Genomic DNA, 14,583 nt, shown 5'->3' on the forward strand with positions numbered 1-14,583 from the left:
CGTAAAAAATTTATGGGGGTTTTGTTCCTTTAAACCACCCAAATGTTTGTGTACGTTCCAATTAAACTGTAATTGTGGTGCCATTAGTTAAACACATAGTCGAGGAAATGAAGCATTTTGGCTCGCAATTTTTTCGTCCAGCATGGATTTACTTGAAATTTTCACAGAAAGTAGGGAATAGTCCAAGGATCATTTTCTATATCATGCCGCTGTACGCTAAAACCTTGGGGGTGGTTGTCACCCCATCTCTGAGGTGGGAATTTTTATTACATTTTAACCATGTAAATCGATGTAAAAAGTAATTCTAAGAAAAAAATATTTTTTACATTTTCTTCGTAAAACTAATATTTTTCGAGTTATTCGCGCTTGAAAGTAACGGTTTTCGTCGAAAAAATCGACTTTTTAGAGGGTTTTTTGAGAATACAGTGGAACCTCGATAACCCGGATTAATCGGGACCGCGGCCGATCCGGGTTATCGAAAATCCGGGTTAGCCGGAGAGCATGGTAGAAATTAATAAAATACAGTATACTAAGCAAAATAATATGAAATATATATGCACAGTTACCTATGGTTGTATAGAGTTTAGTATAGACAATAATAGAGTATTATTAATTTCTAGGTAAAAAAACTCAGTCAGTTTAGTTGTGTCAATAATTTCGTCTGGTCTGCTTATGTAATTTAAGAACAGTGACTCTTTCATTGTTTAAAAGACCATTGTTTAAAAAACAATTTTTTAAAAGACAGTTGAAAATAAATAAAGGAATAACAGGTGTCTGTTTTTTGCGATAATGAATGTAGCTCTGCCGCCGCCGTGTGCATGAGTCATTTTTACTATCATATAGTTCAAATTACACAGATACCCATTATCTCTCAAATATTATATTATGATTGAATGGAAGTTTTATCAATGAAATTCGATATTTTTAAGACATTCCAGAAGCGGCTGGGCTGCAGATAAAATGTTTTAACATAATACATACATTTTTATTGTTGAAATGTTTGTCCGATGAAAATCGGTCCGGGTTAGCCGGACTTCCGGGTTATCGGGGGTCGACTTATCGAGGTTCCACTGTACCTCGAAAAATATGCATTTAATCCAAAAAAACTGCAGATAACAAAATTGTATCTTTTAGTAGCACAAACTAAATTCTTTTTCTATAATAGCTTTAAGACCAATACAAACCGAGATACGGCATGTTAAAGGTTAGCTTTTCTTGTCAAATGCATAATTTGACATATTCAAAGCTAAATAAGGGGAAAACTTTGCATTTTCGAGGAAAACTTAAATTATCTATTTTCAAGTATACAATTAAACCTTTCAAAGAATAGTAATAAAAAATTTCTAACATGAAAATAGAGCGATTTATGATAAAAAAAAAGAATGTGTCTGTACTTTGTACGCACGTAAGAAGTTATACTTCTATTATATGATTTAAATGAAATTAATATACTTTTTATTTATATTTTGTTTAAATATTAAACTAATTTATACTTACTACTTCTCAAACATTTTTATTAGAACAGTGCCAAAAATTAAAATAATAAAAGAATAAAACACACAAAAACACATTAAACAAGCCACAAATGATATCTGAACATTAATTGTCGAAAATTTTTTTAACTAAATACGTATTTTCTGAAAATACAATTATATAATAAATATACTTATATAAAATGTATTAAAAAAAAACAAAAAAGAAAGTTTCTATTGGGACTCGAACCAGCGCTGATAAGCGCGGTTGGTATTGGAATACATTCGCCTTCAACGCTTAGCCACGGACACTATGTGTCATTATTTACGAAGATCGACTAACTAAACGGATTAAACTTGTGATATTTTGATATTTTGAAAATTTAACAAATTATTTTAATTTTGAATTGAAATGATTTAAAATTGAAAAAATACAACAAAACATAGAGTAAGAAATATATTAGGTGAATATTGATAGAAATTTTGATGGTAATCAAATTATATAAATAAAAGCAGGGGCGGCTGTGGCAGGGAGGCGCTTGGGGCACTGCCCTCCCACTAGCTCATGTAATGTAGTAGATATCTCATACAATTTATGTTTAATGAATTTTTCTTTATTTAAAATTCTAATAAATATTCAGTCGATGCGACGCGAAGCTCCAAAAAGTTTAGAAATATAAATTAACAGCGTCCACTGGCACCATTGATTAAAAACTACTACACAGTGTAATTTTTAATTATACCCGCACCCGAGGAAGGGCTCTTTCCTGAGCGACCGGGCTCACTGTTGTCAAGTTAGAAAAATATCGTTTCGCTAGATGATGACTTGCGTGTGCGAAATAAGAAATATCCTCAGATGCAGGTACTAACTGGCAACGTTACGGTGTATGGCTTAGCAGTCGGTATCGCACCAGTATACTTCTCCTAGGACACAGCCCGAGCGTAGTTTTCGATCTGTTAAGTGTACAATTCTCAATTCTGACTTCATTATTGTCGATATCCTAACATCTCTCAGAGAAAATTAAAAAACACAATGTTAGCTCCAAACACATCCACTATTGTGTTGAATACCAATTATTAGGGTCAATAAATATTCAATCACAGTTAGATTCGGCTTTTAGAAGATCAATAAAGGAACATAACGAGATAGTGACCTAAAACAGGTATGTTTTAAATAGAATAATCGACTGTATTAAATTTTGCGGAGCGTTTGAATTAGCTTTAAGAGGTCACGATGAAAGTGTGACATCTACGAATCCTGGAGTATTTAGGGGACTTGTCAACTTAATGGGAGAAGTTGACACGATATTGGCAAAACATTTAACCGAAAATAATACAACATTTTTGGGAACTTCAAAAATTATTCAAAACGAACTCCTGGATTCAATGTTATATGTAGCTCGTGAAATAATAAGCAAAGAGGTAGAAAGGGCTCCTTATGTGGCAATCGAGGCTGATGAGACTACTGACGTTTCCGTTCAAGATCAAATGGTTTTAATTTTGAGATATACCCTTGGCAACCAAATCTTTGAACGTTTTTGGGGATATTTTTTACCTGATTCTCATAATGCAGAGGGCATTAGTAGGTGTATTTTGGAGCAATTGAATAATTTAAACTTAAACCATACTCCTAATAAGTTAATTGGCCAAAGTTATGATGGCGCCGCTGTCATGTCAGGCAAAATCAATGGAGTTCAAGAAATAATTCGACGTTCTTTTCCGTATGCTCATTTTATCCATTGTTATGCACACCAGTTTAATTTGATTGTCTCGAAGGCAGCTTCTGAGCATAAAATAGTAAAAGTTTTTTTTTGCTAACTTAGCTGGGTTTTCTTCTTTCTTTTCTCGTTCTCCGAAACGCCCCCCGGGGATCCGATACTCGTTGGACATTCAACAGCCGAGCGGTAATCACCATATTCAGTCACAAAGACGATCTCATGCAATGTTTTGAACAAATCATTGAAAACGAACGAGATACTCAAACCATTCAATAAGCTTCGGGCTTACTTATGTTATTAAAAGATGATATGTTTTTATACTGGCTGAATTTTTTTAATAATATTATGCCGCACGTTGAGATTCTTTATAAACAACTGCAAATAAGAGCCCTAGATCCTGCAAGAATTCAAATATTTATACAGGAATTTAAAAATCAAATTCAAACTATCAGGGATAACATAATAATTGATGACAGTAGTCCAAGCGTTTCGACTGGGAAAAGAAAACGAACCCAGCAAAATAACAACGTGGCGGCGAAAGAAATTTTTTGTGATCTAATAAGGGTCACTATTGAGGATCGACTTTCTTTCACGGCCCATTTAACTCTTGCAGCACTATTCGATCCCAAATTATTTCCAGACTATAAACTTATTTTTCCCGAAGAAAAGCTGAAGATTGTTTTGCAACATTATCCGTTTGTAGATGCCACCAAATTAAAATCGGAGCTATGTGTACTATACGCTAGGACTGACTTTGGAACGGCGAGTGGTCTCGTGCCATTGCTTGAGGTTTTTGTTGAAAACAATCTTACTGATTTGTTTTCAGAGTCCATTAAATTAATTAACATTGCATGAACAACTCCTATGACAACAGTAGAAGCAGAGAGATCCTTTTCAACCCTAAAGAGGATAAAAACATTTCTACGGAATACGATGTCAGAAGAACGACTCAATGCCCTAGCGATGCTGTCCATTGAAAAACAATTAATGTCTAACTGCCACAAATTTAACGAACTCGTAATTGACCATTTTGCAAGCCAAAAAACACGTCGCATTGAACTGAATTATAAATCCTGCGTCTAAAATACAATAGTGCTAATTAAAAACTGTTTAGGGCATAAGACATTTTTTTTATATTGGAGTGGTGATGTGCTTGGAAGTATTGTGAACTTATAACTACTAATAAACAAGGACTATTGACTAGGCAAGGGATAGGAATGAGCTAGAGAGAGCCTTTGAGTCTGTGAGAGAAATGGTAGAAAATATGGTGATGTATGAGCGATGGTGGGATAACATCCACATTTATGAGAGAAAGGTGCTGTCGATAAAAGAGAAAGTAGAGATAGGAAGAAGGAGTGGTTGATAGCAAAGTGGTAAAGGACGTGGTGGTCGGATGAGTGCGAGAGATGGAAGCTGATGCGTGATGACGAGCGGCTGAGAATCGGGCAAAAGAAGGACATCGGGGAGAAGTTATGCTCTAACGAGCGATTCCACTCTGATGCCCTAGTATGAGAGGGGTGGGGTTTAGCTGGTCCCGGCCACATCGGAGTTACGGAGGGCAGGGAGGTCCGACTTGCGGCCAAACTGGTCGACTTAACACTTATGAGGGTTTAGCTCAGGAACCCAGCACTCTCGGAAATGTTTACCTCCGACGTCTGTTAGCAGATTCCCCACTTAGTGATGAAAAAAAAAGGCTATTCACTAGAATCCTTAGATACATGGGTAAGTACATGAGTAAGATACATGTAGCTACTAGCAACATTTATCTTTTACTAACATTTTTTCGGTGTTCATAATTTTGTATTTGCCGCTCAAAATAAAAGTGCCCCACCGATATTTTTACTCACGAGCCGCCACTGAATAAAAGTATTACATACTATGTATTTTGGCAGATCAAATAGGTAGGTTTATACCCATGGTACATTAACAATTATTACGTACCTGTTGCTTTTAAAAACTATTTAAAAGTCACTACAATATTATAAACTTTTTTGTTTCTGTCCTCACAACAATAAAACTAATATATTATACATTTGTTTGCCTTTACCTTTACCTCCAAACCACAGCTGTCCTACAGCTGCCATATCGGATAATTTTTGACATGTCATTTGAACATCCAATCAGAACAAAGTTATAATGCGCATGCGCCGGGCTGATAGGTTTCAACATATAAAAATTCACCCTCTATCGCCGGTAAAGAAGTATAACTTCAAAAAAGTCGGTACCTGCTTTTTTCTACGAAAAAATCATTGAAAATAAACCCCTAACTACCCTCCTAATAAAAAATTGGTCTTCACCTTTCTGTAATTCCTTGTATATTTATATTGTCAGTACACCCAAGAAGTTTCACCTATTTAAAAGGCCAAAATTTAGAAAAATTGGAAAAAATAAAGAAAAATTAATTTTTTGCACTTTCGTATTTTTCACGTTTTACTTCCAAATATCTCAAAAAATACTGGAGATACGAAAAAAATGATAGATTACTAAATTATAGCTTTTTTAATAACTAAAATTATATTTTGCATAGATTTTCATTACAGTGAATAGTTAGCGAGATATAGCTGTTTAAAACCTCTATTTACGAGCAAACACCCCCTTATTCGAGCCCTTTAAAACCACCGCAATTAAAAAGTAAGGGATCTAACGGAATTTAATTTACACAGTCTTATAGTTCTTCAAAAATCCTACAAAATCATTTTTGAAAAAAACTTTTTATCGCCAAAAATGAAAGAGCTATGTTTATAAAACGCGTTTTTTTGAAATATTCGAATAGTCCGCTTGTGGAACATTTTCAATGCATGTATAATAGTATAATACCACAGAACTGGTTCGTATACTGGAAGATGACTTAAAAACAATGTGTATTTGTACTTCTACATACATATTTGTAAATTCGTATTTTTTTGTAAATAAATGTTTTTGTAATTCTTTAATTATACTTTTTTTCTGTATAGATCTATTAAATTATCTACTTATAAAAATTATAATGTTCTTAAGGGTGGTTTTTAAGGGTTGAAATATTATGATATTATATCCTAAAGCATAAAACAATCATTATTTTTAGCCAATCAAAACCAAATTTTACCCATATTAAAGTTTACAATGTTTTTATATAATTTTTGACAATAAGGGGTAGTTTACACCCCTAAAAATAATCGACGCCCTTGAGCATGTTATAGAATATGAAGTACAGGGTGAGATGATCCTAATCCCAAATTTTAATGTAAATCGATGCAAGGCGAAATTATTCTTTTAGGATAAGTAATTTTTTATATATAGCTCCAACAAGGGTGGTTTTAAGGGTTTAAATATTATGATAGTATATCTTAAAGCATAAAACAATCATTATGTAACTAATAAGAACCAAATGTTGACAATATTAAAGTTTAAAATGTTGTTTTATAATTTTTTACAAGTAGTTTTTTTAGGGGTCATTTTCACCCTTAAAAAACCAAAAGCGTACAACGGCTCAATATAGAAAATGAACTAGAGGATGAAATGAGCCTAATCCCAAATTTTTGTACAAATCGATGCTGGACGAAAAAATTGCGAGGTTTTGCCATTTTTCTAGCTTTATTTCCTCGACTAACAGTGTTTTTAAAACTTTTGCCTCTTAGTCGTTTTTTCATGTCACCTTTTATCGAGATGTAGCTTCTTTTTCAAAATATACCTAAAAATGTAAATTATAAATAAATTTTCAGATTATTAACAGGTCTCTATAATCGTACGTAACCATATACAAATATATGGTGGATTCGACAAATATTCAAAATATGGTAAAAAAGTTTTACAAATATTGTGTTTAACTAATGGTGCCACAATAATAATTTAATTGGAACGTACACAAAAGTTTGGGGGGGGGTTTAAGGGAACAAAACCCCCATAAAATTTTTATGGGGTGCACAAATTTCACTTTAATTTTTTTTGAGATGTTGCTCCCATAAAAATGCCACATGTCCATTTTCAATAAAAAATCTCTGAGAGTTTTCGATGTATGAAAAAAAATCGATTTTCATTTTATAACTTCAAAGGGCTGTAACTTTCTTGTGTGTGCACTATTGTATATAGGTAAGTGAAGTTCAATCAATCTACTTTTGGCCCCAGAATCTGTGGTATAATTTATGACCAATCTTTTCGGGACGTATATATTGAATAATATTGGAATATCGGTAGTCGATTCTACAATCTCTCAAAGCTCTTAAGATGGCTCTTAATTTATCAAATACAAATCCTTTATTCTATCAAAATCATTCGAAATGGTTTTGGTTTTGCCGTAAACTTTTACTATAACTTACCCCACAAACTCTCGGGGATTTAATTCAGATAATTTATTTTTGGCATCACTTTCAGGAAAGCCTTAATTGCTGCTATTATCATGAGGTGACATTTGCGCCTTCGATTCAGAAGAATATTCATATTATCCTTTTTTATAAAGTTGGCGTTTATTTAAATACCTTTCTTACTGTATTTTATTTTTCTTAATCTTCTTTCATTTTTCTCTTCAATTTTGTATTTATTCTCCAGCTCTAATATTTCAATTTGCTGTTTTATGTGAAGTTGATGTCAGAAATACAGATTTTAATCCTTTTCCTATTCTGTTTTTTTTTGTTAGTTTTGACAATGGAATAATATCTGATGTAATGTAAGAGACATTTCATCTTTGGAGCTTTCATCTGGTTTTGACTCCCGGTTATTAAAATGTTAGCTCTATCTGACAGCCATTTAACATTTTTTTCGGATGCTTTAACATTCTTCTCCTTGAATTCTGTCTTTTTTAATTTTGAATTTTTAGTGCTCTTTATGATCACCTCCCGAAGTGGTGTGTACTTACTGAAGCTTTTCTTGGATGGGTGTATTTGTAATTCTGTCTTGCATGACGATCCTTCGAATATTATGTTGTATGTTGTGACATAATTTTGTCAGACGACTGTTTTCAGCTCCTTGCCTATTTATTATAATTTAACAGACCTCTTTTGTTTACCGAATTTGATTTATGTGTTTGTGGATGCAGTTAAAAGGGGGACCTATTTAAAAGGTACACACCTCGATATTTCTTTTTCATTCTAGAAAATGCTTATTTGATATTTATGTAAATAACCCTTCGATTGTTATTCTAGAATAAGATGAATTCTTCCGTAATAATCTTTCTTATTCTGGAACATTGTAATAATGTATACATAGAGGTTTTTGGAATTAGTAAGTTTAGTTGTGAATTTGAATACGTCGGTGTACTTTGATATGTATCGGGCGCGGTCTACTTTTGAATTTGTAATTATGTAGATAAAGTATAAGATTTAGTGTAATAAATAAATTAGATACTGTAGTTTGTAAAATAAAAGATATAAATTCAGTGTTTTCATTTGTTTAGAAGTTATTCAAAATAAATAAAGTCAACTAAAACTACATATTAGTGCCTAAAAGATCGTAGTCAAGTCAGTTTTGTAACAATGTACCCATTAGCATAGGCGTAACCAGGGGGGGGTTTTGGGGGTTGTAACCCCCCCCCATTGGGATGTACTTTCAGCTCTATACGCTTAACATCATATCCCTCAGATATTTCCAGTAGTTGTAACCCCCCCCTTTCACGTAGATGTAACCCCCCCCTTAGGATTATCCTGGTTACGCCTATGCCCATTAGTTCAGAGAAATAAGGCAAAAAATATCCTGTTGGTGACACAACCCCCTCCAGGCCAATACCAAATTTTTTGAGTAGTGTGGACATCTATAATAATAACCTATATGTTTCCTGCAGCCGATTTTGATGATATACATAGTTATAAACAAATGAAGATCAAAAAACGCTAAATTTTCGCTTTTTTCGTCTATTACTAAAAAGTGAAGCACTTTAAACATCGCATTCAATATGGCTTTCGCTGCATATGTGTATCCTTATTTGTTGCTTAGAAAATTGCAAAATAATTCATAAATTTTGAGTTTCTATAAATATTCATAACTTATGTAAAAATTAACCTAGAACCTTCTTATTACACGAAATGCTGGGACTTCTGGTGCTGAAATTATACGCTAAATTTTATAACAATTGGTCAAATAGTTTAAAAGTTATTTAATTTGTTTATCCCAAATTAATTTTTTTTGCAACACTATAAGTCAGAAAATGATGAAGCTACAGTAATACTTTGGATAGTTTATGAAAGAAGAAGATCTATACTAATAATTTAATTTAAAAAAAATGACAAAAAATAATTACAAGTATAGCAAAATTATTTTGCAAGAACATGTCGATTTTTGGCTTATAAACAATTAGAATAACTTTTTAACCATTACCCGTAGAAAAATTATTCTTTCATATTTAGAAATACTGAATTTTTATACAAATTTAAAAAAAGAAAAAATTGTCCTAGGATAATCAGGGACGAAGTTGCCCCCTCCCCCTTTTTTAATTCACAGCAGCTTTATTTATAACAATTACGAAATCAAATTAGTCACATTTGAAAAAACATACTTCAGAATTTTAATGTACCAAATATAAAAAATATATACTTTTAAACAAATCGTCCACAAAGCTTCAAAATGTGACTCTTAAAATCGGCCGGCCTTGAAACTTGGGAGATCGATGAGAAGGGGGAAGGAACTGTTAGCTGTATCTCTTGTTCTCGCCTATGGATTTTGACGTTTCTTTTTTTAATGTGTATGTACTATTTGAGTAAAGTACGAGTATGCATTATTTAAATAAATTAATTGTTATATACACCATCAAATTTGTTTAAACAATTTTTTTCAACTTTTTTTTAATAATATTTGAAATAATTTTAATCACAAAACATAAATATTTATGAATAATATAATAATACATAGTTTTTTATTAAACTTAGTAATAATTTAATGTATGAAAAAACAAATTATCCTATTCAATTGTTTCTAAAAATAGTATTGGTCTATGGAAATTAGAAAATCTCAAATAAACTAGGTTTTATTTTTTTGGTAAACATGCTATTAGATGAATGAAAAACTGAAATTACAGAACCACCAAACAAGAGATAAACGTAATTGATTGGGGTTGGATATTAAGCTAAGAACCGTTAGTACCGATCCGATCAACAGATCTTCTTTATACCAGATATTTTGTTAAAATAAACTATATGCTCTTGCCAAACTGGTTGTACCGAGTTCTTGTTAGTACAGAGATATAAATAGTTTATGGACTTCGATAACCAAAACCTCAATCTTTCTCTATTATTTATTTTGGAGTTTCTTTTTTAATCTGTATGTACTCTTTGCGTACGTTACGGATATGTTTTTTGTTAATAAAGTGGTTATTTAATTAACTATGTAAATTGTGTAAACAATTTTTGGAAATTTTTTTACGATATTTTTAGGATGACTTTGTTGGCAATCATAGGAGTGGATCATATGCACTTGACTTTACAATAGCTTATAATAAATAGGTAACTGATAATTGTTACGTTTTTCATAAAAATACAAGTATTCCTAGATAAATCTTCTTTAATTTTATTTTAATAGTCTTGTTATCATTCCAAAATGTATGAAATATCTTAATTTTTGTTGTTTTGCAATCTTAAAATTATAACTTTCAATGTTGTAAGATACAATTAATACCATATTGTAGAAAATTTCTGAAAATAATTTTGTTCTTTTATCCTCTCTCTAATTTTGTTACATTTCATTTTTCGTTTATCTAGTAGCATGTTTATCAAGAAATAAAACCTAGTTTATTTGAGATTTTTTATTTTCAATTCAATATTATAAGCCAATTTTAGATTTAGGAATAATTGAATAGGTTTAGTATATAATAATTACAGGGTGTAACAAAAATACAGGTCATAAATTTAATCGCATAACTATTCATAAAAATAGTTCGATTGAACCTAACTTACCTTAGTAATAAATATGCACATAAAAAAAGTTACAGCCCATTGAAGTTACAAAATGAAAATCGATTTTGTCCAATATATCGAAAATTCCTACTAGAGATTTTTTATTGAAAATAGACATGTGGTATTTTTATGACAGGAGCATCTTACAAAAAAATTATAGTAAAATTTTGACACCCCATAACAATTTTATGGGGGTTTTGCTCCTTTAAACCCCCCCAAATTTTTGTGTACGTTCCAACTAAATTATTATTGTGGTACCATTAGTTAAACACAATGGTTTTAAAACTTTTTTGCCTCTCAGTACTTTTTCGAAAAGTCAGTTTTTATTGAGATATTTTGAATATTAGTCAAATCCACCACACATATTTTTATATGGTTAAGTACGATTATGGAGACTTTGTAATCGTATGAAAATTTATTTATAATTTACATTTTTAGGACTATTTTGAACCATATTAAAAAAGAAGCCACATCTTGATTAGAGGTACCTTATCGAAAAAATACTAAGAGACAAAAAAGTTTTAGAAACATTGTGTTTAATTAATGGTACCGCAGTAATAGTTTAATTGGAACGTACACAAATATTTGGGGGGTGTAAAGGAACAAAACCCCCATAAAATTTTTATGTAAACATATTAAAAAAGAAGCCGCAACTCGATAAAAACTGCCTTATCGAAAAAATACTAAGAGGCAAAAAAGTTTTAAAAACAGTGAGTTTAACTAATGGTACCACAATAATAATTGGAACGTACAAAAAAGTTTCGGGGGTTTAAGGGAACAAAACCCCCATAAAATTTTTATGGGGTGCACAAATTTCACTTTAATTTTTTTTTAAGATGTTCCTGTCATAAGAATGATACATGTCCATTTTCAATAAAAAATCTCTAATAGTTTTCGATATATTGGAAAAAATCGATTTTCATTTTGTAACTTCAAAGGGCTATAACTTTTTTTATGTACACATTTGTATAAAGGTAAGTTAGGTCCAATCGATCTATTTTTGGTCCCAAAATATGTGATTTAATTTATGACTTGTATTTTTGTTATGCCCTGTATAACTAATATGTACGTTTTACAATAAAAGTTACATCAAATATTATTTAAAAAATTTAAAAAATTGTTTAAACAAATTTTATGGTGTATATAACAATTAGTTTATTTAAATAACGCATATTCGTAATGTACGTAAAAAGTACATACAAATTAAAAAAAGAAACAACGAAATAAATAATCGAGAACCAGAGATACAGCTAACAGCTCCTTCCCCCCTCTCATCGCTATCCCAAGTTTCAAGGCCAGCCGATTTTAAGGGCCATATTTGTAAGCTTTGTGGACGATTTCCTTGAAACGAAATCTTTTGTATACTTGGTATTTTAAAACTTTGAAGTATGTTCTTTCAAATACGGCTAATTTGATTTCTTAATTGTTATAAACAAAGCTGCTGTGAATTAAAAAAAGAAGGGGGCTAACTTCGTCCCTAATTGTCCTAGGACAATTGTTTTTCTTTCTAAATATGTATAAAAATTAAGTCTTTCTAAATATGAAAAAACAATTTTTTTACGGGTAAGGGTTAAACAGTTATTCAAATTGTTTATAGGCAAAAAATCGACATGTTTTTGCAAAATAATTTTACACTATTTAAAATTATTTTTTGTAATTTTTTTTAAATTAAGTTTATAGCATAAATCTTCTTCTTTCATAAACTGTCCGAAGTATTACTGTAACCTCATCGTTTTCTGACTTACAGTGTTGCAAAAAAAATTAATTTGGGATAAACAAATTAAATAACTTTTAAACTATTTAACCAATTGCTTTGAAATTTAGAATATAATTTAAGCACTAGAAGTCTCAGCATTTCGTGTAATAAGAAAATTCTAACTTAATTTTTGCATAAGTTATGAACATTTATAAAATCTCAAAATTTATGACTCAATTTGCAATTTTCTAAGCAACAAATAAGGATAGACATATGCAGCGAAAGCCATATTGAAGTTTTTTATATGATTTATCAGCTTCTTACTCTCAAATTTGTTTAAAGTGCTTCACTTTTTAGTAATAGACGAAAAAAGCGAAAATTTAGCGTTTTTTGATCTTCATTTGTTTATAACTATGTATATCATCAAAATCGGCTGCAGGAAATATATAGGTTATTAATGTAGATGTTCATACTACTCAAAAAATTTGGTTTTGGCCTGGAGGGGGATGTGTCACGAGAAAAACCTTATTTCTCTGGACTACATCTGTTCTTACGAGTTTCTTAAAGATTATCTCTACCGGGAACTCCATATAACGGCACGGCTCTTGGCGTGTGATATAGGACTGGTTCTACGGATGTAGGGTCTAGGAAGGTATCAATCTCTTCGCCACTGATGCCCTTCTTTTGCTTTGTTGTGTATTTCTTGTAATGTCTCACTTTGATTGTTTGTTATAGCTATAAGTAACAGTACACGCATGATACTGTTTTTTCAGTACAATATGCAAAAAAGTCTCGGGACACTTTATTAGTGGCGCCCCCATGTTCCTGTATGCAAAACAAAAATATGCCACGAAGTAAGAGAGCTAAACTAAAAAATCAACAATATGTAGGAAATCTATCTACCTAATTAGCCTTCGTCTGTCCATCTTTGGACATAGGCCTCCCCAATCCTTTTCCATTCTTCTCTGTCTGTCGCTACAGTTATCCACCTAGAGCAGGGGTCGGCAACCTGCGGCTCGCGAGCCGCATGCGGCTCTTTAGTTCCACATGCAAATATTATTTATTTTACAAAAAAAAAACATTTAAAATGCCTTCTTAATCGATTAATGAGGATTAGACACAGATTCTCTCAGTCACTTACACTTATACAAAAAAGGCAAACCATTCTCAGATGGTGAGTATATCAAAGACAGTATTCCGACCTCCTTCTTCACAATAAAGTGCGATGGCTTTCCAAAGGTAAGGTGTTGAAACCTTTTGCTTTGTGCTTGAATGAAATAAATACATTCCTAAATGAAAAAGGCATTAATCACCCTGAGTTAGGGAACGACAAATGATTGCAAAAATTTTACTTTATGGTGGATATCACAGAGAAATTAAATGAACTGAATCTAAAACTGCAAGGAAAGGGAAACCCAGCCTATGTTTTAAAACCCATTTATGCACGTGCACTAATGTTGTAGAGGGCGCAAAAATCTGAAACAAAAAAATCGTACTGCATTTGAAAAAGGAAGGTTTCTTACGTGACAATTTACCACAAGTTGACCAAAAAAAAAAAATATTTTTTAACCATGAAAAACTGAATAACAACGGGCGATTTTTTCACAAATTTTTTTCAAATTTCCGTAAAATCTTTTTTTTGCGGAATTTTTCACTAACGGTGGTAAATTGTCACGTAAGAGACCTTCCTTTTTCAAATGCCGTACGATTTTTTTGTTTCAGAGATCCCCATCCTGAGATTAACTGTCCGCCATCGGAACTACTTTTTTTCGAGGCCTCGACTTTGGCGCCCTCTACAATAATAGTGTACGTGCATAAATGAAAAAAGATATATTTTTTGT

This window comes from Diabrotica virgifera, chromosome 1 (genome assembly GCF_917563875.1).
Source record: "Diabrotica virgifera virgifera chromosome 1, PGI_DIABVI_V3a".
Lineage (NCBI taxonomy): Eukaryota > Metazoa > Arthropoda > Insecta > Coleoptera > Chrysomelidae > Diabrotica > Diabrotica virgifera.